Here is a 22,822-nt window from a genome sequence, read left to right as displayed (position 1 = left end):
AGTAACATATATTAACATTGGACAATGTTTTTATATGATGTATAACAAAATAGATCATATTAACATAGTTATTCATTATGTTTTGTGTTATTATATATTACTCGGCAATGATATAAAGGCACCAACTGCATATCCACTTTGTGGACACTTCTTACTATTCTTCTTCTTTGAGCATAGGACAGTTGCTTGCATCTCTTTATTACTGCATAATCCTTCAGTTACAGTTGATTAACTGCACAATAATTGATTAATAATTGAGCAGTTGATTAACTGCTGCTCGTTATTTGGTTAACAGTTTTATTAGCTGTTCTTCTCATCAATAAAACGTTCTTATTTTTCAAAAATTTGTCAAATCAATTTCTGAAAATATTTTGATGAGAGTTTCACGACACTGAAGCCAATAAGTTTGAGATTTGTTTAACATTTTTAAGTTATTTTTACGTAATTTGAATATTTTTCGATGTTATGCCTTCTAAATCCACAGTAATATGCGCGGTCTAAGGGTTAAATAATAATATTAATTAGAGTAAACCAATTTGAAAAGAAATATTTGAAAATAACAAAAATAACTCTGCCTGTTAGGCAAATTGGGCCTTGTATACTTGGCCAAGTACAGTAGTATGGTTCTGGAGATCGATATATATATATAATATATATACAGTATATATATATATATATATATATATATATATATATATATATATATATATATATATATATATATATATATATATATATATATAATATACATATAATATATATAATATACATATAATATGCATATAATATATATAATATACATATAATATGCATATAATATATATATATATATATATATATATATATAATATAATATAATATCAGTATATTTTGGTAGCAGTCTCTCTTGTAAACATATGTTGTTAAATATGATCGAAAAGGTAAGATTAATAATTCTAACACGAATTTTCTCAATATTTCTTATGTTTCTTTTCACTGTCAATGGTAATTGAAAAATCAGTTCTCCAACATGTATAAAATGATAAAAAAAATTTGGAGAACTGATTTTTCAAATCAGTTCAAGAAAGGGAAAGGTGCCCTTTCCCGACTGCGAGGCTCTTGGAGGGCGCCTTTCGGCAGGACTGGTCGAGGTGGGGTTACCTGAACCTGTTCCCTCTAGTCCAGCTGTTGCTTCGGGTTCTGGCTCGGTTGGCGTCCTACAAAGAGAGAGTAGTCCTCATGGCCCCTTGGTGGTTGGCCCAGCCTTGGTTCCAGGTGCTGTTTGATCAGTGTGCGAACCAGGACATTTTCCGTGGCTACACCTCTTCCAGCAGGTCAGACCCATCTCACACACAGCTGGTTCGGTCTTCTCCACTCTTCACGTCTGGTCTTTTTGACATGGGTTTATCACCATTTGCACGGTGATTAGGTGGCTTCATTGCAGATGTCCCACTGAAGAGCTTCATTGCTGGTGTCCCACCTGACAGCTTCGTCTTGCTGACAGTATAAAGTTTCCTGGCGTTCTTTCCGCCATTTTCTCTCTGTTCGTAGGTTGTCTTCTATTTCTGATTGAGTTTCTTGTCCTTTCTGTCTTGGCTTTTTCAGGACCGTCATTTGGTGCCTAATACTGCCTCCACGTATCGTGCGGTGTTGGCGGAGCCTCTCCAGCTTGCGTTCGGGGTGGATGTCAATTCTGCCCCATTCTGTGAGCTTTCTCGTGCTTTGTTTCACCTCCCGCCTGCTCATGCGCCACTTGAGCCATCTTGGTCCTTGGACAGGGTGCTCTCTTATATTTCCTCTCCTCTCAGTTTATGGTGACCCCTTTGGTTCATGATTGTTTTTCCAAGTCTGTTTCTGTTGGCATTGGCTGCTGGGGTCAGGCTGGTGAGCTTTATGCTCTCTTCCAGTGCAGGGGTTTCTGCTCTTTTGGTCCTGGTGGTCGGTATGTTCGGTTGCAGCCTTTTCCTTCATTTCTGGCGAAGAATGAGATGGCTGCTTTCTGGAGGGGTCCTTGGGTCATTGATGCTTGGTTGATCAGGCCGGGGATGTATCATGTGTTGTATCCAGTTGCAGCTCTTCGCTGTTATCTGTGCACTTCAAATTCGGTGGCTAGGGATGCGCTTTGGGTTGATCTTGTTCCCTGTTCCAGGGCTCGGGTCTCCCAGGTTGTCGGCAGGGTTATTAAGTCTAGCTAGCTTGCCGTCTATCCTCGTGCCCATGACGTTAGGAAGTTTGCTGTGTTTGGCAACATGTCTTGGGCTGATATTTGGGCGCGGAGATTTTGGAAGTCAAACAGGATCCTGGCTGCTCGTTATTTGGTTAACGTTCCTGCTCCTGGGCGTTCCTGTGTTGCTTTGGGTCACAGGGTGCAGCCAGTTGCCGTAGGGGCTGTGGACAGCCACCTCCACGAAGGTGGAGTGTTGACTTCGCTGATCCTGATCCTGCGCTTCTTTAAAGTGCTGTGTTCATTTTTTACCATTTGTTTCTTCATTGTCCTCTGTTGCTGTCCTGTCTCTTCTTGTCAATGTATATTCGTTAATGGAATATTCACGGATATTACGCTAATTTCCATGAGCTCCAACTTCTGATTTTGCAGTTTTCACTCCTTTGTGTCTTGTATCTAGGAGCCAATGCTTGGTGCTCGTCCTGGTCGCTTCCGTGGCTATTCCTTTCTCTCCCCCCCCCCCCCCCCCCCCCATCCCTCTGGCTTTTGCTGGGGCCCGTTCCTCTCCTGCTCTCTTGATTCGTTCTGATGTTCCCTTCATCCCCCTACTTTTTCCATCGCCTCTCCAATGTTCTGCTGCATGTGTCTTTGTGGGTAAATGGTACACGGCTTGTTCCATTTACCTCCCCCAAAATGTCCCGCTTCCTCTTCCCAGTCTTAAACACCTACTGGACTTCTTGTCGTAGCCTGTGCTCCTGCTGGGTGATTTCAATTGTCGACATATTCTCTGGGATGATGTTCAGACAAACACCCGGGGTCGTCTTCTCGAACCGTTCATCCTCTCTTCTTCCCTGTCTCTTCTGAATTCTGGTGAGCCCACACATTTGGACTCTCGGACTCGCACCCTTTCCTCTCTTGATCTTTCTCTCTGCTCGTTGTCTCTTTACTTGGATTTCACGTGACGAGTTCTTGATGACCTCCATGGCAGTGACCATTTCCCCATCCTTGTTACCTTTTTCTCTTTTCACCCTCCCTTCTCCCTAAGTGGCAGTTTGCTAAAGCAGACTGGAACCTATTTACCCTCTGTGCTGCTCTCTCTGACCTCTCCATTCTGCCTCTCCCTCGTGCCCTCCTTTTTCATGAGACCATCTTCAACGCTGCCTTTCCACTCTATTCCTCGCTCTTCCTCTCGGGGACCACGGAAGTGTGTTCCATGGTGGAATGTGGACTGTGCTTGGGCTGTCCGCTGTCAGCGTGCAGCCTGGAAGAAACACCACCGCCGGCAGACGGCTGATTCTTTTCTTTTGTTTCGAAAGGCAAGTGCGGTAGCCCGTAGGGCCATCCATACAGCCAAGCGTGAATGTTGGATGTCTTATGTTTCCACCATTACGTCCGAAACTCCTCTGTTGCAGATCTGGAAGTGTGTCCGCAAGATAGCGGGTAAGTTTGTTCTCAATGTCTCTTGGGACATCTCCTAAGGACTTCCGCCCTATTGCCCTCACGAGTTATGTCTGCAAACTCTTTGAACATATGGTTAACGTTCGTCTGCTGTGGTTCTTAGAACACAATCACCTCCTCTCCCCTTCTCAATATGGTTTTCGCAAGTGCCGCAGCACAACAGATGTCCTGGTGAACTTGGAGGTCTATATTCGTACTGTACTGCTTTTGCTGCGATGACCTCCGTTGTTACCGTCCTTTTTGACCTAGAAAAGGCTTACGACACCACTTGGCAATATCATATTCTGTCCCAACTTCATTCTTTTGGCCTTCGTGGTAATCTCCCTCTCTTTCTCCAAAGCTTCCTCTCTTGTCGTTCCTTTCAAGTGAGGCCTGGTACCACTCTCTCTGCCTCTTTTCAGCAATACGAGGGTGTGCCCCAAGGTAGTGTTCTGAGCACTATTCTTTCTCTGGTTGCCCTCAAATGGTCTTCTTTCCTCTCTTCCTTCTGGTGTCTTCTTCACAATCTATGTCGACGATCTTACCCTTTGTTGTCGGAGTGATGATTCGCCTCTCCTTCAACAACGGCTTCAACTTGCGATTGATGCTGTGTCGTCATGGCCTGCCGATCATGGCTTCCGGTTCTCTATGTCTAAGACTTGTGCTATGACTTTTACTCAGAAGCGTGTCGTTCTTCGTCCTTCTTTGTCGCTTTATGGTCAACCTCTTGTGTACAAGAATTTCTCTAAGCTTTTGGGGTTAATCTTTGACGCTCGTTTGTCTTGATCGGCCCATATCTCTTATCTGCGAGTTGAATGCTCTAAGGCCCTTACCCTCCTTAAGGTTTTATCCCATACTTCTTGGGGAGCGGATAGGCGTGCACTCCTCGCTTTACATTCCCCTCTTGTCCTGTCTAAACTCAATTATAGTTGCCCTGCTTACTCGTCTGCTTCTCCTTCTACTCTTCGCCCTCTTGATGCTTTGCACCATACTGGGTTGCGCCTCGGCTCTGGTGCCTTTCATTCAACTTCCGTCCTCAGCTTGTATGTTGACACTGGCTTCCTGTCTCTCCAGGACCACCGTGATCGCTAGTGTCTTCGCTATCTTGCGCGGTCCTTGCAACATCCTTCCTCTTGCCCCTCTGTCATGCTTTGATTTTTACCCCTCCTGTGGTTCCTGTTCCTCTTCACCACCTCCTTCTTCCTGCCCGGTTATCTTGTTTACAGGATTCTCTTTCAGTTCGTATTTCTAATGTATCTCCTCATGTTGTTCCTTCTTTGCCCCCATGGAGAGTCCCCCTTCTGAAATTTTGTACATCCTTATCCCACATCACTAAAGCTTTTACCCCTCCTACAATTCTGAAAAGCCTCTTCCTTGAGCACTTTTCTTCGCACTCCCACTCTATTTCCATCTTCACTGATAGGTCTAAGTCTGCGGACGGTGTGGGCTACTCTGTTGCTTTTCCTAACTGTACTTATATGTGTCGCCTCCCTTCGGAGACTAGCATCTTCACGGCAGAACTTTATGCTATTCTCTATGCTCTTCGTCTCCTGCTTTCTCGTTGTCAATCTTCCTTTTTAGTTGTCGTTGACTCTCGTAGTGCTCTTGGGTCCTTTAATCTGGTCCATCCAGTGGTTGTTGAGATTCAGCATTGGCTGTTTCTTATTTCCAGTAAATTTAAGTCAGTTGAGTTTTGCTGGGTTTCCAGCCACATTAGTGTCTAAATGAACGTGCGGATGCTGCCGCTAGAGAAGCTGTCCACTCTTGTCCCATCTCCCGTAAAAGTATTCCTTATTCCGACTTTTACCCAGTTATTCATTCCTACATCCTTACCCGTTGGCGGGATTGTTGGTCTTCTGTTACTGGTAACAAACTGCGTACTCTTAAGAGTAATTAGTCCTCATGGCCGTCCTCCTACCACCGTAACCAGCGATGAGAAACGGCTCTGGCGAGGTTGCGTATTGGCCATACACGCTTAACTCATGATCATTTAATGGAGCGCCGCCCTGCTCCTCATTGTCCACATTGCATTGTCCCTCTTACTGTCGTACATATCCTTGTTGAATGTCCTGACTTCCAGGACGAGCGTGTGTCTTGTTTTCCAACTGTCCCTCGCGATCGCTTGTCCCTCAATAGAATTCTTGGTGAACCGGATACTTTTGATATCGTTCACCTTATGTGTTTCTGTTCTTGTATTGGCATCCTTGGTGATATTTAGCGCCCTCTGATTATTCCGCACATTTGATGGTACTATATAGCCTTCCCGGTTTGGTGCTTTCTTTTGATAATTACTTACTTAGCCAATGCCTTCCATTGTCTAGTGGAACCCCAACAAGCCATAGTTTTCAAGCACTTGGTAGGGTATAAGTGTGCCATTCTTATCCAATAGATACCTTAATGCACCACATTCATAGTTCACTAATCATATATTGCACGAGTTCCAAATTTAATCATAATATTAGGGAAATTGTGCATCACCATGAAGACCATAGTTTGCAACCAATAATATGTATATGCAGTATCTTGAAGTGAACCAAGGATTTGACAGGTGGCCAATTCATATAGAAACACTTAATTTGCCTCTCTGCTTTAAAGTATGTTTGTGTGTTTACTTCATATTTTATATGCATTACTGAATTTCTTGCATTTTTGCAGTTCAAAGTTCTCAATAATACTACCAAGATGAGCGCTTTCGATAGAAAACAATTTATCAGACAGAAAACAATATTGTGACTCCTAGTACCTGCTCAGCACTTTGGTATTATATTAACAATATGTCAGTAATAGAGAGAAGAAGCTTTACATAGAGAGGTCTGTGCAAAAGCCAATGATAATGGAAGATGAGGTTTTAAAGAAAAATTGTTTACACCATACTATTACAGCCATATTCTGTAAATTTGAAGAAAAACACAGTTTATTTTAATACTTTGAGCTGCCCGGCGTGCACGCCCCAGCCCTCCTCAAGGTGGGCCTGGCATTTCCCATGAGTGCGCACTTACATTAAAATGTGCATACTCCTTTCAGTTTTCTCACGTCACTTTTCTAGTTACATCATTCATTTTGGTATCAAATTGTTCACAGTAGAATTCTCTAAAAGGATATATGCATGTACTGTAAGGTCAAAAAGCCCGGCGTGTTGTCCAGAGCAAACCCGAAAATCGGCCAAGTGTTACCTGTGAGCAGGCAACCGCACCAAAATGTGTATACTCTCTTCAATTTTCTCACGTCAGTTTTTGTGTTACATCGTTCATTTTGGTATCAAATTGTTCGCAATAGAATTCTCTTAAGTGATATATGCATATTAGGTAAAAAGCCCAGCGTGCCACCTGCAGTAAACCCAAAAATCGGCCAGCATTACCCGTGAGCGAGTACCCATCCACACACCAACACTAAAATGTGTATACTTTGTTTAGTTTTCTTACCTCAATTTTCATGCTATGTCGTTCATTCCGGTATCAAATTGTTCGCATCTAAAGGCGCGCATTTTAAAACTAGTCCCATAATGATTGGGAAAAAATGGAATTTTAACACACATTTAAATTTTGGATGCAAAATGCGTTACCGCCGAACATCCGTAGAGTTATTTATGGACGCAATATCTGTCGCCGACGGCCGAAAGTGTTAAGAGGCCATAATCTGACTTGTCTTCAGTAGAGCACTGTTGTGGTGACAGTTCCATCCTTTGGGTACACACTCATTTTAACTTTCCCTCATTTATGTTATTTAATATTATTTATTAGTTATTGGATGTTCACTTTTTTCTTTTTTCTTTTTAGATGGGCACTTTTTTCTCTTTTTGTTTTAGATAGATGTATTACAAGTTTGATGCATGGTTCTGTAGGTGGTAGATGATTTCTGCTGGGAATTTTCTTTGCTTTTCATAAAAGATTATGTGATGTATATACAGTATATTTGTTATACATGTATTATATACAATATTTTAATTGTTCAGGGAAAATCCACAAGGTCTTCTCTGAATACCCTTTGTTCTCTTTTATGAGGCTATGGGTCCCTACAGTTGCACCAGAGGTGGTACCCCTATATTTTAATTGTTTATATTAGGCTCAATGCAATTTTCTAAAAATACTTTAATCAGGATGATAAATATTGAGAATATGCTATTCAGGTAATTTAGGTATTAACTGTTAAGCCATGTTTATTTTTTTTAAGTATATTTTGATAGGTGAATATAGCGGGAGGCAGAGGTAACATTTTCGGAACGTGTCTAGTTTTTTTTTTTTAATAAAGTTCCTAATGAACTTACTGGCTGATGTTCTCTATCGTAATTATTTGAGGTATAGCATTCAGCAAGAACACGATGCTATCCATTTGAAATATTATATACTTCAACATTTTCTACACCTAAATGTAGGTATGTATGTGTTTTTCTTGAAGAGCTGCATGACTCTAAACCCTCATGACCCTCTAAAGAGGCTCATATAAAGTACTGTAGTTTATGTACAATAATTATTGCATGAACTCTCTAGTGCACATTATAAACATCATACATAAACGTAGACATTATGAATTCACAGCTATATGTGCACGTTTAAGCCTAACCTAACTAAAGCATACAGTGTAGCTGCACAAAATTTTTTACATTTGTTAATGTAATAAATTTTAATAATAAACATGAAAAATTTTGGCTATTTAAATTACATTATTTGTTATCAGGGCATAATTTTAAATACGAAACAAGGCTATAGATAACTTCATTTATTAAATTAAATTTGTATAAATTCATTAACTAATTTCATGTTTGGGGAGCATATTGGTTAATGAGTTCCTTCATAAAGTGTGAGAAAAATATAAATTTACAGTATATGGGAAAATATATGTGATTAGTATTGAAGTTGTCTATCACCAGTCATCATGCAGTTAACCCCTATGCTTCAAGACAGTAATAGAGTGTAATGATGAGTTATGCATAACAGTTCAGGTTTATAAAAGTACATTTTGTGTGAAGAAATAATAATGTATTGAGGTTAATGTAGCTGTGGTGAGGTACACTTAACAGTTTATAAGGTAAAGAATCAATTGCTGTAGTATATCATTAAGTAACTAATGGTAAGAGCAGGAAGACCTGGGGATTTAATATACAAAATATTATCATTAAATTTTATGTGTTTGCTTGGAAGGATTTACTTGAATACTATCTTCATGGATATGATCACTATCCTCTATATTCCTCATCATAAAATGAAATAGGGAATTTAACATACAATATAAATTCTATTTACTACTCATAATTTCACTATTTCAACCAATTAATCACATCATCACTTTTAAAATAAATATAATTTTTAAGTAGCCTTACCCAGATTACCGAAAGTAAAGAAATAAACTATTTATAGGACTGCCATATACTGTATCAGTAATTACAGTATTTTCATGAATCGTGGCTGATCAACCGTCATGTTAACAACCAAACTGCAATTGGTATTCACAGTATAAGGTATACTTTTTATACGATCTATTAAATAACATTTATAAAGACAGACTTTTCAAAGAGCTTTATTGCAAATTCTTCTGACATAGCCTTAAAAAATAAATGGTCATTTTTCAGGAAGGTGAATCCACAGCCACTCATGAATTATGGTGAATGCTTCATAGTTTATTTACAACTTCCACACTATATATTAAGATTTCACCAAGGGGAGAAATTTATGGACTAATTTATTGTTAGATGTTTGTAAAAAGAAAGAGAGATGTAAAATCCATAGTCTGGGACACTACAGTTATATATGTTACAGTACAATATGCAGCCAGAGTTCAATTGTGATTGATTACTGTAAAATATTTATTAGGCAAAACCAGTGGGAAATCTTACAAAGAGCAGTGTAAGGGAGATATTGTAGGATATGGGTTTAACATAAATGGAGATTAGTCTGAGGGAAAACTGTTCTAAGTGGAGTCCCCTAGGGCCCTGTCCTGGGACCTTGATTGTTTACCATGTATATAAACAATTTACAAGATTGAAGAGCAACATATGCAAATTTGCTGAAGTACAAAAATAGGCAGGAAATAAATTCAGAAAACTCTAAATCTCTTCAAGACATTATAGATAGATTTTGAAAATGGATGAAAGATTGACAGATGTAGTTTGATGTTGAAAATTTTAGGGTTCTGAGCTTAGGTAATAATAATATAATTACAGATATCAGTTGGACAACGGTAAAATTGCAAAACCAGAATATGAAAAAGATTTGAAAACAGTCATGATTATTAGGATCTTAAAGTAAATAATTAATGCTTAAATGTACGGAATAAAGCAAATAAGATACCGGGATTTATTTCCAGAAACATTAGTAATAAGATGTCTAATGTTATTTAGCTTTATCTTGCATATGTTAGGCCCCAATTAGATTATGCTGTTAAATTTTAGTCACCATACATAAATGAACATTTCACTTGTTACCGTCGACGTCATAACATTAGACGTCGAGAGAAAGATGATAAAGTCAATCCCAGGAGTTAGAAATTTTCCTTTTCAAGAGAGATTAAAAAAGCTCAATACTTTATACATTATCCAGGAAGACGAAGAGTAAGGAATGACATACCGGTAATTGAAGTATACAAATGGATGAAAGGGTATAGCAAAAGGGTTATAAATAAAGATTTAAATTTATCTACACATAATTGAATACGAAACAGTAAATATAAATTGGATAAGATTAAAAAATGATGTGGACAAATATTAGCTTGAAACAGTGTTGTTGATTTATGGGACATTATTGGGTAACAATAGATGTGGGATCACTGGATTATTTGAAGCCTACACTAGAAATATGTGTAAATGAGTTTGGATGAACCTAAATAGGAGCTTCTTCGTATGATCCAATAGGTTTTTTGAAGTTTTCTTTATCCATATGTTATGTCCTTTAATAGGGGTCATGGAGAACCCTGTTGAAAGAATCAAAATGCACCCTTACCAATGCCACATGAAATACAGGGTAAACTTCTTTAACCCAAGTGCAGAAATCCTGCAGCACAATTGCCACAGAATATAAGGGATTTCTGCTAGCCAGATTGGAGAAGCAGGACCAAACTCATATAAGAGTAAAGTTCATTTCTGATGTGTGGTTCCTATTATTCAGTAGGAACTACCACAAGTCCCCACTTAGTCTGAATTTCTCATTGCGCAGCCAAAGAAAATCTGTCAAGCATCAGAACAGTACTACCATCTAGAGGCATGGTGAACCAAATAAGAGGCAGAAGAGAAAAGGTGTGGCAGATTCTCTCCAATTCTAAGAAGTGCCACCCAGCCTGAAAATCAAAACCTAAGATGGATACCATGTTGTCTCACTATGCAACACTACAAGCATAGCCGCCGCCTTCATCAGAGAAGAAAAGCTGACTTAAGTCCAGCCAGGTAGCAAAAACACCACCCTAAAAAGCAACTGCCCCTATCCATTTGTGTTCACAAGAAGTGTCCTCTAATATTCCACTGCACCTTGAAATTAGACTTTCTGAAGATGAACACAAGCTACCTAACTGAATAATGTTGGTCTTTACCAGTCTGAAGTGCAAAAGAGAAGAGTCTTGAGAAATGTGAGGTAAGCAAAAAATATGTGCTACTCCTGGTGACAGTTGCAGGTTGCTGCTGAGCAAGCCATCTAGTAATTAACAATTGATCCAGAGTATTGCATGAGAGGGTTTTGAATCTCAATGACTGAGCCTTCTAGAGACCGTTTCGTCCTGCATTGAGAATTCTCAGTGTTTCTCTTGCACCTCAATAACCCACCTATGCCATTCTAAAATATCCTATCTATGTAAGTGTGAAACATAAATTTGCTCTATTGTACACTGTCTAGTCCATGGGACCAACAGAACTTTGCTTAAGGGAGCAACTTGGTGATGTAGCTTGGCTATATAAATAAATAATGGTATTGTAGCAAGTAGGTAACAAAGGGAGAGCATAAGTGTTGTCAATGATGTAGAGAAACACAAAAATAGAGTAGGCTTCAATAGTGATGTTTTGCTTATAAGGGCCTTATCAGAGCTAAGATAGATGCATGGTTAGAGCATATACACTAACATGAAAGATGCATGGTAAGTGCATATACAAGGGTAAAACAGGCAAAGGACGAGGTCAGAATGAAAATAAATTCAAATTGGTACCCCTCTAGCTAAATTAATTCTTGAAAATATTAACTACAATAGTGTATAATATGACACCACCTGACTGACCTGACCAACTTTTCCCACCTTGCCCTATATATGCACTATCCGTGTGTGTTCCTGATGAATTTCATTTGATAAAGCCCTTACAGGCAAAAAATCTTTGTTTAGTCAACTTTCTTCTTGATATTTTTCTACATAGAAATTAAAACCAGTAGCAAATAATTATAAGATTCTATCTTAATCATTCATCAGTGATCTGTTGTCAGTTTGTGAAGTTGGAACAAATACTCTTCATCATAAGAAAAAAGTGACTCAGGCCTATAACACTCTTTGGAAAGTTTCATGTATGATTTCATTGCCACTTGTCAACATGATTCATTTGCAAATTTACTGCATCTTTCATCTTGCCATCTTTGATTTCACATCACTTCCATACTTCATGAAACAGTATACAGGTATTCCTAAAGCTTAACAACTCACTGGCTGAAACAACCTCCTGTGTATCTAACCACTTTGCCTTACATTATACCACACTAAATTGTCTTCATGAAACCCATTATTCACAATATGTTCTTCAAGGCCATTTAATCTAAACTGTCATACAAGGATAATACAAAACTTAATCAAGAACTGCATACTGGTTATATTTGATTGCTTTAGAAATATTTATATGGGGAACATGTCATTATTTAAGAGGAGCTGCATAAACAGCTTCCCACTACCGAGTCACATCAGTCAAAGGAGTCATGTTTGGCTAAAGTAGGTACAAGTTTTTACTTACCTTTATTGATGACTTTTGTTGGTGTATGGAAGACGGTGAGGAGGAGGGGATGACTTACTGTTTGGAAGGGGAGTCCTCTTCCATTATAACATCAGGCAGTGATGACTTTTCTGGGGTACACTCTCTGGCACGTTTTGCCTGCATACCACTAGGACCTTGTTGTGGCTCTCTGCTTGCTTTTCTCACTAAAAACCTGTTTAGCAACACTTGTTTTCCCTACATTGTAACACTTGTCTCAAGTGAGACATCATAGTCATTAAAAAGGTTAACACAATGGCCTTCTACAGCTTGATTTCGGTGACACTTTTCAGCAAAACTTTGCAATTCTTCTCATACCGCATACATTTTCTTAATAAATGAGGAAGAGACATCCTTTACTCTACATCAGCAACTCTCATACCATTTTTCATGTTTATGAGTGCTCTCTTGTTTTTTCCTCTATGGTCATTCTCACATGTGTTTTCTTGGCTTGAACCTTACCACTGGCTTTCTTGGGCCCTATGACGAGATATATAATAAAAAATATTTGTTCAAATAGCCAAAAATCTGAAAAAACTGTAATTCTTAATAAAGAATTAGGGAGCGATAGTCACTAGGCTGGAGGCACTGGTAAACTGAGGCGCGATCGCTGTGCCACCACGTGCTAGGTCGGCCCATACGTGTATCAACAAACTCGTTTCCCGAGGCAAAGTTCATAACACGATTCAAATTTTTCGGAGAAATTTGGCTCGTAACCTGAAAAGCTCGTAAATAGAGGCATTCATAAGCCGAGGTGTCACTGTACAAAGTACTGTACCTAAACAGCCATATGACATTGCAAATGATTCATTCAAAACAATTGGTTCACTTCAAACTAGCTCAAACCCACTATGTAAGGAAGCGGTCCTTTTATTTCAAATGTCTTTTCCCTTACCAACCAACACAGTTGAGTTATCAACACCAACACATTCTTACAAAAAGGACCATTTCCTTACAAGTACAGTACAGTAGTGCAAATGGACGCCAACAGGTGGTGCCTCAAGAGCTGCAAGTCCTGTTCATCATGAAAAAACACTTAGACCTTCTTGATTCATCTCATCGTAGCAAATCTCTCTTCTTGAATAGGTACTGGCAGTCCTTTGGACCTTGTTCTGTGGGAACCATTTGCTAGTTTATCATACCAGTTTTTTAGTACAGTATTGGCTTCATGTGTTTGTGTTATATGCAACGCCTTGCATGGACTTGGTCTATTCTTTGCTACAAGCTGTATATATTTAGGATGACCCTTACCTAAGCACTCGTCTTATGTTGCCTCTGCACTTACAGATTTGTTTCACTGGTGTGTGTTCAGGAGTTTGCCCACCTGAGAGGCCAGGCCACCAGGGTGGAGAGCATTGCCCTGGGTAGTGTCATTAATTCCAATGAAAATCCCTGAGGCTGGAGGTGTTCTGTTGACTGTATTATTGCTCATACATGCATAGGTATGCATGTATGAGCATGCATACCCTAAGGCACACTTAGGGTATGCATGCTTATTCATATGGCACTCCATAGATGCCCTTTTGTCTGAGTTTAGATGCCTTGTAGGTTTGGCCTCCAATCTGGTCTGCATGTCAGCTGGCCAGGGATTTGAGGCCAGATTCACGAAACAGTTACATAAGCAGTTATGAACCTGTACATCTTTTCTCAATCTTTGGCAACTTTGTTTACAATTATTAAACAGTTAATGAGCTCCGAAGCACCAGGAGACTGTTTATAACAATGACAACAGTTGATTGGGAAGTTTTCATGCTTAGAAACTGTTTAATAAATGTAACCAAAGCCAGCAAAGATTGAGGAAAGATGTACACATTCGTAAGTACTTGCCAGGTTTGTGTTCCTGGTGAACTGGCATAAATCCCAGTCGGTTTCATCCCAGGTTTAGACCTGGTTGAACCTGTTTTAAGATTCTTGGTCAACACATATTCCCTTAATTTCCATGGCTCTGTTCTGGCAGCAGCAGCAGCAGCATCGCTGTCTGGTGTTCGATCAGCCTCAGGTGACTCATTGATTGATGAAGCTTTGTTTACTTTGTTTATTATCTGATTTTGTTGTAACGTTTACATCCTGGAGAGTGCATACTCATCTATATGAAAATAGAATGAAATTGGTCATCAACAAGTAAATCGGTCACAACTCGCAGAACTTGGGACTGAATAATTTTTGGCTGACCTTTTCAGAGATTTCAAACTCTATTTTCTTTGTCCCTTTATGTCCCTCCAACATGTTCCAGTTTCCAAAACAACAACTTGTGTGGGACTCTGTCAAAAGCCTTTTTAAAGTCCAGATAGACACAGTCAACTCATCCACCTCTTTCCTGTAGTATCTCTGTGGCTCTATCATAAAAACTAGGAGGATTTGTTACTCAGGATCTTCCTGTTCGAAAACCATACTGTCAGTCCATTATTATGTCATGACTCTCTAGGTGTTCAACCCATTTGGCTCCAACTAATTTTTCTAGTGTTTTGACTACCACGCTTATTAATGATACGGGTCTATAAGTTAAAGGTTCTTCTCGGCTACCATTTTTATAGATTGGTATTATGCTTGCCTTTTTCTATATATCTGCTAAGACTTGTACACAAAGATGTCTGGAATATTAATTGGAGTAGAATGCTCAGCTCGGTTGCACATTCTCGCAGCACCCAAGGTGAAACGCTATCAGAATTAGCCGCTTTATTTTTTCCTAGCCCTATGAGTAATTTTTTCACTTCGTCTCGAGACACCTCTATGTATTCTATGGCTTGCTCTGGAATTGGTATTTGGTCTGGCTCTCTGAAATCTGCATTTCACACATTTCACTTTCAGTCTCTGTAGTCCTGTTCCCATTCTCAATCTGGATTTGACCCTTTACTTGCAGCTTGCTTTTAATGAATTTATAAAAAAGGCCTGGATCTGTTTTACACTTGTCTGCCATTCCTTTTTCAAAGTTCCTTTCTGCCTCTCTCTTCACTGCTATGTAATTGTTTCTTGCTTGTAGTGCTGGTATATTTGCGGATTAGGCCCCTTTCAATATTGAACCCATTTTCTTGTATTATCCTCTGTGGCCCTCTCACAATTTCTGTTGACTCAATCCTGTTTCCTGTCCCTGAATCTCTATTTTGGTATGAAAGTTTGTGTTCCATCATCGTATATTTTTCAAAATTTGGCATACATTTCATTTACTTCCTTGTCTAACAAGAAGTCTGTCCAATTAAACTCATTAAAGAATTTTCTTAAGTTTCCCTTAGTGTCCTCTCTTGAAAGTGAGTTTATCAACTGTTTCAATGTCTCCGTTCTCTTCTAGATTATATTACAAAGCATATTTAATTTCCAACACAACATGATCACTCTTTCTCAAGGAAGGGAGGTACTGGGTGTCAAGTATCTCCTCTTCTTTCCTGGTGTAACCTTTATTCCTTTGTGTAACACTTGCTCGGTTTCACTGGATGCCCTGTCTGTTGATCTGGTTTCCTTGATTCCCTGTTCCATTACATATTTTTCCCAGGTTGTCCGCAGTGTAAATAAATAAATAATAAATAAATAAATGTTTATTTAGGTAAGGTACATACATAAAGAGATTTTACAATGTTTGTTGGATTAATAGATAGAGCTAGTACTTACAATGCCTAAAGCCACAATTACGCAAAGCGTTTCGGGCAGTGTCATCATTGCTGGCCAGCCTTGCGGTCTACCTTCAGGCCCCGATGTTTGTAAGTTAACAGCTTTGGCTGCTATTTTTGTCTACATTTCATAGGCTGATGTTTGGGCTTGGAGGTTTAAGAGGTCTCTTGGGCTCTGGTGACTCTTTTGGTTGGTAATGTCCTCATATGACTGATGTGACTCAGTAGTGGGAAGCAAGATAACTTCAGAGAGCCACCAAGGCTCTTCCAGTGAGGCATTTCATTACATTCAATGCTGCTATTTTTTTATTTTAGCACATTATATAATTCTAAAATATTTCGTTTAAAGTGAAATAAATCTGCCATATTATGAATATTTGCTGAAATACAGACAAAAGTAAAACATGACTTTGACTGAGTGACTTCAAAATATTTTAGTTTCTTACATTTGGAAAATTTGTCCTTTTAATATTTTCAAGTGGAATTCCACATGATTTACATCATCAGGGTTTACTGTTCTATAGTAATGACTTTTGGCACTCTTGAGGGAAGGTTCTCGGACAAGATAACAAACTAAATACAGTACTGTACTGAAATTTAAATTAGTCAATGGAAGGAACAGCAACACGTTTTGACTAACTGCTAACTGCTTTTTGACTAACTCTTTGGCTGGTAAAGCTATTTTGTTTGAATTCGGCTTATTAATGTACCTGAAGATGTCACCCAGTCATGCAGGGATGAAATCAAATCATAGTGAACATCAGTGAAAAAATAGCTGCATTAAATAAACAAAAATTCATTTTGGAAATAAAAAATGGCTGCCTTCCTAGAACTGAGCAGTATGGGGAAAGATTCATCAGAAATAGCACACTCAAGCCAGTTTGAAAGATATTGCTGTATCAAAAATATATTCAGTGTGAAAGTCAGAGAAGATATCCATTTTGAAAGTGTTTTATATTTGAAATTTTGGATGCAACTTAAGATTAAGCCTAGTTTGACTTTGGAAGCTGAAATGGTTTTTCTGTGTTTTAGTTCTATGGACCTAACATCTTATAAATTTTGGTTCTACATCAGCTTTTCAGTTTCATCAGTAATTAGTGTCAACTTATAATCATCTTGTTGGTCATAATAATTCTAGAAAACATTTTTCGTTAGCTCTGCAGTGGTTTTCCTGGTGTAACTATATATTACAATCGATGTCAATTGAAAGTACAGTATAGAAATAGCTGTTATACCACATTTGTCCTGGTCCTTTCTTGTTTATTCACTATAGTTTTTAAATAGTTAATTATGATACTACATTTCTTCCTATGATATTTCCCATCACTCTGTCATAGAAACTTATTCATTTTGATGCACATGACTTCCCTGACTTTATTAAATTCAAACTGTTATTAGTCATCGTGTTATTGCTTTCCAGGAGGTTTATCCATGCAAGCACGATGAACATTTTTAGTGTCTATGCTACCAAACTGGCCAGGGATATTAGTCTTTTAGAAGGTCTTTATCTTCATCTTTATATCAGGCTACTACATTGGCCATTTTGTAATGAATTGCCTGTTGTCCACATTAAGTTATGTCTTGAATATACTATAGTCCCACAGTGGGTGGCTGAGCTTGGTTGCACATTCCTTCTGAAGCCGAGGCTATGCTTCACCAGGTCCCACTGCATCCTTTTTGTTCAGGTCAGTGAGTGGCTTTTGTACATCTTTTCTAGGCAAATAAATGTGTTTTATAAAACATTGTTTCCTGTGTGTGTTGGCACTGGTGTCATTAAAAGCTGTTCTTCTGCGAATACACTTTGGAACTTTTCATTTATGGTTTAACACACATTATCTTCCTCCTTCAGCAGTATATGGTCACTTTTTAGCCTCTGGATTGTTTCACTAACTTGTAATTTGCCTTTCACAAACTTGATAAAGAGGTTAAGGTCTGACTTCCTATTATTTTCGATTTTGTTTTTTTCAAAGTTTTGCTCCTCTGCCTTTCTCATTGGTCATTTTCTGTAATGTTTCCAGGCTTTTGCTTTTTCTTCCATGCTTTCTAATTTGCCTTCTTAAACCAATCCTTTCTATTGTCTCATTACTGTATTGTGGTACACAGTCCTGAGTGCCCTTTGTATATGCAGTATCCCGCCAAACACACACCGAAACTACGACGTTGGTACAACGTTCGAACAAGTTTTAACACCTCTTAACCAGTTATAACAACCAATATAGCAAGTTGTAACAACGTTCTAATACGTCATAAACACGTTAAGCCAAGATGTAACAACTTTATTACAAGTTGTAACACGCGGAGAATGGAGACAGTTTCGGTTTGTGTTTCCAGGGATATCACAACATTTTGCATACATTACTTGGCATCAGTTTTTTACAGTTGACAGTCACACTCAACATTCCTGAAGTAATTTAGTTCCATCTACTTTCCCCTTCTTGTGATCCAGTTTCACATTCTCCTCTCATCCTTCCCCTGCTGCAATAATTTATTACCCTCAAAATGTGGTCACTCCTCTCAATATTAGTCTAAATCTGTATTTCAAATACAGTATTTTCTCTTCCATGTGAATATTACATCTAGTAATGAATAAAACAATCCACCTATCTCTCTCTTGCCTCAAATGAATCCCAGTTTATCTGTTTCTAATTAAAATCTCTCAGGATATGTAATTTGACTTCATGAATTACAGGTACAGTATATTGTTAGGATGGTCATAACAAAAATTATTGATATAAACAAAAATGAATTCAATTTGTTCAAAATATGATTTTGTTTATTTTGCAGTGATGGCCTACTTGCCTTGTCTCCCCAAGTAACCAAATGAGGTGTCCCCTTAATAGTGCTGATCAAATTTGTATTTATTACATATGGTACTGTACTATTAGCAGCAAACTTTAAAAAAAAATAATAGTTTTTACTTTTGTGTATGACAAACAGTGCTAGTACCACTGCCATATTTTCACCAAATTATGACCAGACATTAAATATGCCAATACTAGAAAATAGATGGAAAAGAGGCATATGATTTCAATATCATTACATACAAAATAGTAACGGGAATCGATAAAAAGAACAGTGAAGAATTCCTGAGACCTGGAATTTAAAGAACAAGAGTTCATGGATTTAAACTAACTAAACAAAGCTGCCAAAGAAGTATAACAAAATTCACTTTCGCAAACAGAGTGGTAGACAGTTGGAACAAGCTAAGTGAGAAGGTGGTGGAGGCCAAAACCATCTGTAGTTTCAAACCGTTATACAACAAAGTACTAGGAAGACGGGACACCATGAGCGCAGCTCTCATCCTGTAACTACATTTTGAAAATTACTCAAATGTCATCAGCAATTTTTTTTTATCAATAGTTAATCTTTCATGTCATCTAACCTGTAGCCTTACTGATGATGCAGGTAGACATCATTACTACTACACTATTTTTTCAGTTAAAGTAAAAAGGTGAATATCCTTTTGAGTCCAGAGAATCACCTTACACTAACTCACATGGTAAAAAAATAAACTTTTGGGGGATGTTGTTGTTGTTTTAGATTCAGCTACTCGAAACGAAAAGTTCCAAGCAGCACGGGCCCGTGCGGCCGTGCTGGTGACGGTGATTATGGTGAGCCTGGCACACGCACCTGGCACAGGAGATGGGGAAGGGTTGGAGAGTATGTGTGATGTATGACTGGGTCCAGTAGGTATGTCACCATTACTGTAATTAATTTAAAATTAGTATTAAATTATTTTTTCATTAATTTTTTATTCTCATCTAGGAGTATAATAAACAAAAATGGCGTATTTAGTTATATTTTGTATATATCGTACAAAATATACATGCTGGAGTGACCATAAATTTTATTAAAATATTTGGTGAAATCAGGTCAGCCAGTATTTTGTAATGGAAGTCAAAGCTTCCATTTCTGAGTTATTTAAAAATATTAAATTTTGATTTTGCCCATTCTACTGTAAATACTGTAACTGTATTCAAAATAATATTAAGATATAAAAAATAAAGAAATAATATGCTGTACTAGGGTTGCTTTTTTCTACTGATTATTCTATTTCAATTATTTACTGTATAGTTAAAAATGTTATTCTTTGTTCTAATATATGTTCTTTTTCCTTTAATAATTTCATATGTACAGTAATTACAACTGTATTGTTTACTTTGTAGTAGACTGTATTAGGAAACCAATATTCCAATGCAGTTTATTACAATTGCTTACTACAGTATTATATTGTGTTTTAAGCTTATTGAAACTTGACTTTTGACTTTTAATGCACAACCAGAACACACGTGGTGGCCATATGTGAGTGGGACGTATACAACAGTGTGTGCACATGTGTGCATGTCGTGTGTGCATGCATACTAACCTGGTATGTGATCTTCTAAGTCACTTGCATCTTTCACGAACTTGTATGTTCTTGGAATTAACAATGTATCTTATTTATGTTCTTGACTACAATCTTTTGGAAATTAGTGAAATCCAATGCATTATTTGAACAGGTTATAGTTAATTTATCTCATCTTTATTTGTAACAAAAAAGCTGAAACATTGAAGCTGTTTTTCTTGAAATTTTAAGATGCCTGTTATTTCTTCTCTTGTAGCATGTTAAATGACTTTTTTATACATACACATATATTATATATTTACCGGTAATTTTATTGACAAAAATATAATTACAAAAATAAAATGTTTAAATTTATTGATAGAACCCTCAGCAGAGCCTACCTAATTGTTCTTTTGAGCTAATGTGTATGTGAGAGAGTGTGTGTGTGTGTGTGTGTATGTGTGTGTTTGAGGAAAAATGTTCAGGCTGTAAATGAGTGCACTGTATTTGTATGGAACATTTAGGGTTGAATGCAAGAACTATCCTCAGATGTTTTGGAAGATCTCTCTGGAATATAGGAGTCTCCTTATACATTCTAGAATAAACATAATTTGTTAGCATCGGATATTTTAATTCTTTACTTGGGGTCGTTTTAGATCCCAATGGAATCCTTTAGTATGACAGTGTAATTCATCTATAGAATTACAAAAGGAGTTCCTTAATACAGTATAGTAATCTTTGAGATTAATTAAAGATGTATAGAGTTTAAAGGATTTTCTTGCTTTCTTTTCTTAATGTGTATGGAGAGTGGAGTGTTGTAGATGGTTATGTAAGAGTACGGTGAGGCCTGGGTGATGATCACCAGTTGCAAAGCTCTCAGTGCTTCATGTATCCTTCTCTTAACTATTATCATATTTCAGGAGAGGCTATGTGACTCTTTGAATTAATACACTTGGCATTAATATTTGAGTAATAATAGTTTTATTTTAGTATTTGTTTTTATGTGGTAAGTAACTGAAGAACATGGCTAGTTAAACTTAGCTGTTTGTGCTAATTGCAGATCTTTGGAGATCTTTCAAGTTTTTCACTTTAAATAATCATAATATCATGTTGTCTCTTACTTGGAGAGAGTTCGGAGTCATGTAAGAATGATTCCATAGAAGTTTGAAAGTTTCACATAAACCAAAGAGGCATAATGGCTGTAGTCCTCATTTGTTGTGTAGATGCCAACGCCGTGCCTCGCCACCTCCAGCCCCTTTCTCCACCCCCTTTTAATTGTACAGTATTTTGTTGCGAGCAAAGACTTTCTTTGCATACTCTTTTTTTAAGAAGTGTGGGAAAGATGTCTGAATATATTACAATAATCCACAAAGATTTACAAATAATTATTCTAGAAGATCATGTCTGTAAAATAGTAAATGGTACATGCCAAGCTTTAGATGTACCCAATATGTACGTGCAATGTTGATATGTAGCGACACCAGCTGTTATACCTTTGTCAGATTTTGTTTTGTAATGAACCATTTTACCTTGATTTAGAATGTGATCTTTTAGAGTAACTGTACACAGATGCAATTACTGGTGTCACAACATACATGGTAGTGTAAGATAACGATTGTAGTGTAGAATAGATTCTGTAATAATCATTTCGTTCAGACATCTTTTGACATATTTGCAAATTTTATTGTTATGTCATTTTCAATAAAGATTTTCTTGTATTTTAATATTGTCTTCCTGTTATCCCTCAAATGAAGTTTATTTAAGCATTGATAAATGGCTATATGGCTCAGATATATATTGTATTGTATAGTAACTTAAATTCAAAAAGAATTATTTTGATCATGACATTTTGAATAACATATTTCTGCCTTAGGATATACAGTACCAATGAACACATTAAAATAATTCACTGATTTGTACTGTATCTGGAAAATGCACTTGCATGTTATTTTAATCTTTCCGCCCTAAAATCTGGTGATGTTCATGTTATTATTATACCATGGAAGTTCATCATGGCAGATTTCAGAACCATTTTAAGTTTGTAAAGGGTAAAGGTAAGTGGGAGGGAGGCATTAGGAAGGCATTAAAGGATGTAGATATAACAAATATGGAAGCATATCTGTAATAAAACCTATACCCTCCAAGGAGTTACACCTTATTGTAGGGCATTAGACACATAATTTATCGTACCTTAGTGTTTTAAAAAAAAACTACTTTTAGCCAATATAGAAATGATTTTGCCAAGAATTAAAAATCACTATTGTATTGTAATTCTAAAGCTTGTTAGTGTAAGAAATTATGGAAATGTGCATAAACATTTGATATTCATGTAATTTGGGGATTACAAATAACAGTCTGCCAATGACAGAAAATAGTGTTTATTTCACAGATGA

At 37.5% G+C, this 22,822-nt stretch overlaps 2 long non-coding RNA genes across 2 annotated transcripts in view; one reads left to right on the top strand and one right to left on the bottom strand.

Annotated features, from left to right (window-relative positions):
- LOC138356369 (uncharacterized) overlaps positions 1 to 22,822 on the bottom strand; it is a 420,379-nt gene that overhangs the window by 137,123 nt on the left and 260,434 nt on the right. The gene's annotated exons all lie outside the window — the stretch shown is intronic.
- On the top strand, positions 854 to 22,153 carry LOC123773760 (uncharacterized). The gene is made up of 2 exons (XR_006774871.2): positions 854 to 18,232; positions 18,437 to 22,153. It is a non-coding gene; the product is annotated as an uncharacterized lncRNA (long non-coding RNA).

This window comes from Procambarus clarkii, chromosome 72, assembly GCF_040958095.1.
Source record: "Procambarus clarkii isolate CNS0578487 chromosome 72, FALCON_Pclarkii_2.0, whole genome shotgun sequence".
In the NCBI taxonomy this organism is placed as follows: domain Eukaryota; kingdom Metazoa; phylum Arthropoda; class Malacostraca; order Decapoda; family Cambaridae; genus Procambarus; species Procambarus clarkii.
The sequence above is the reverse complement of the archived record's forward strand: the minus strand, read 5'-3'. Positions and strand labels throughout refer to the sequence as shown.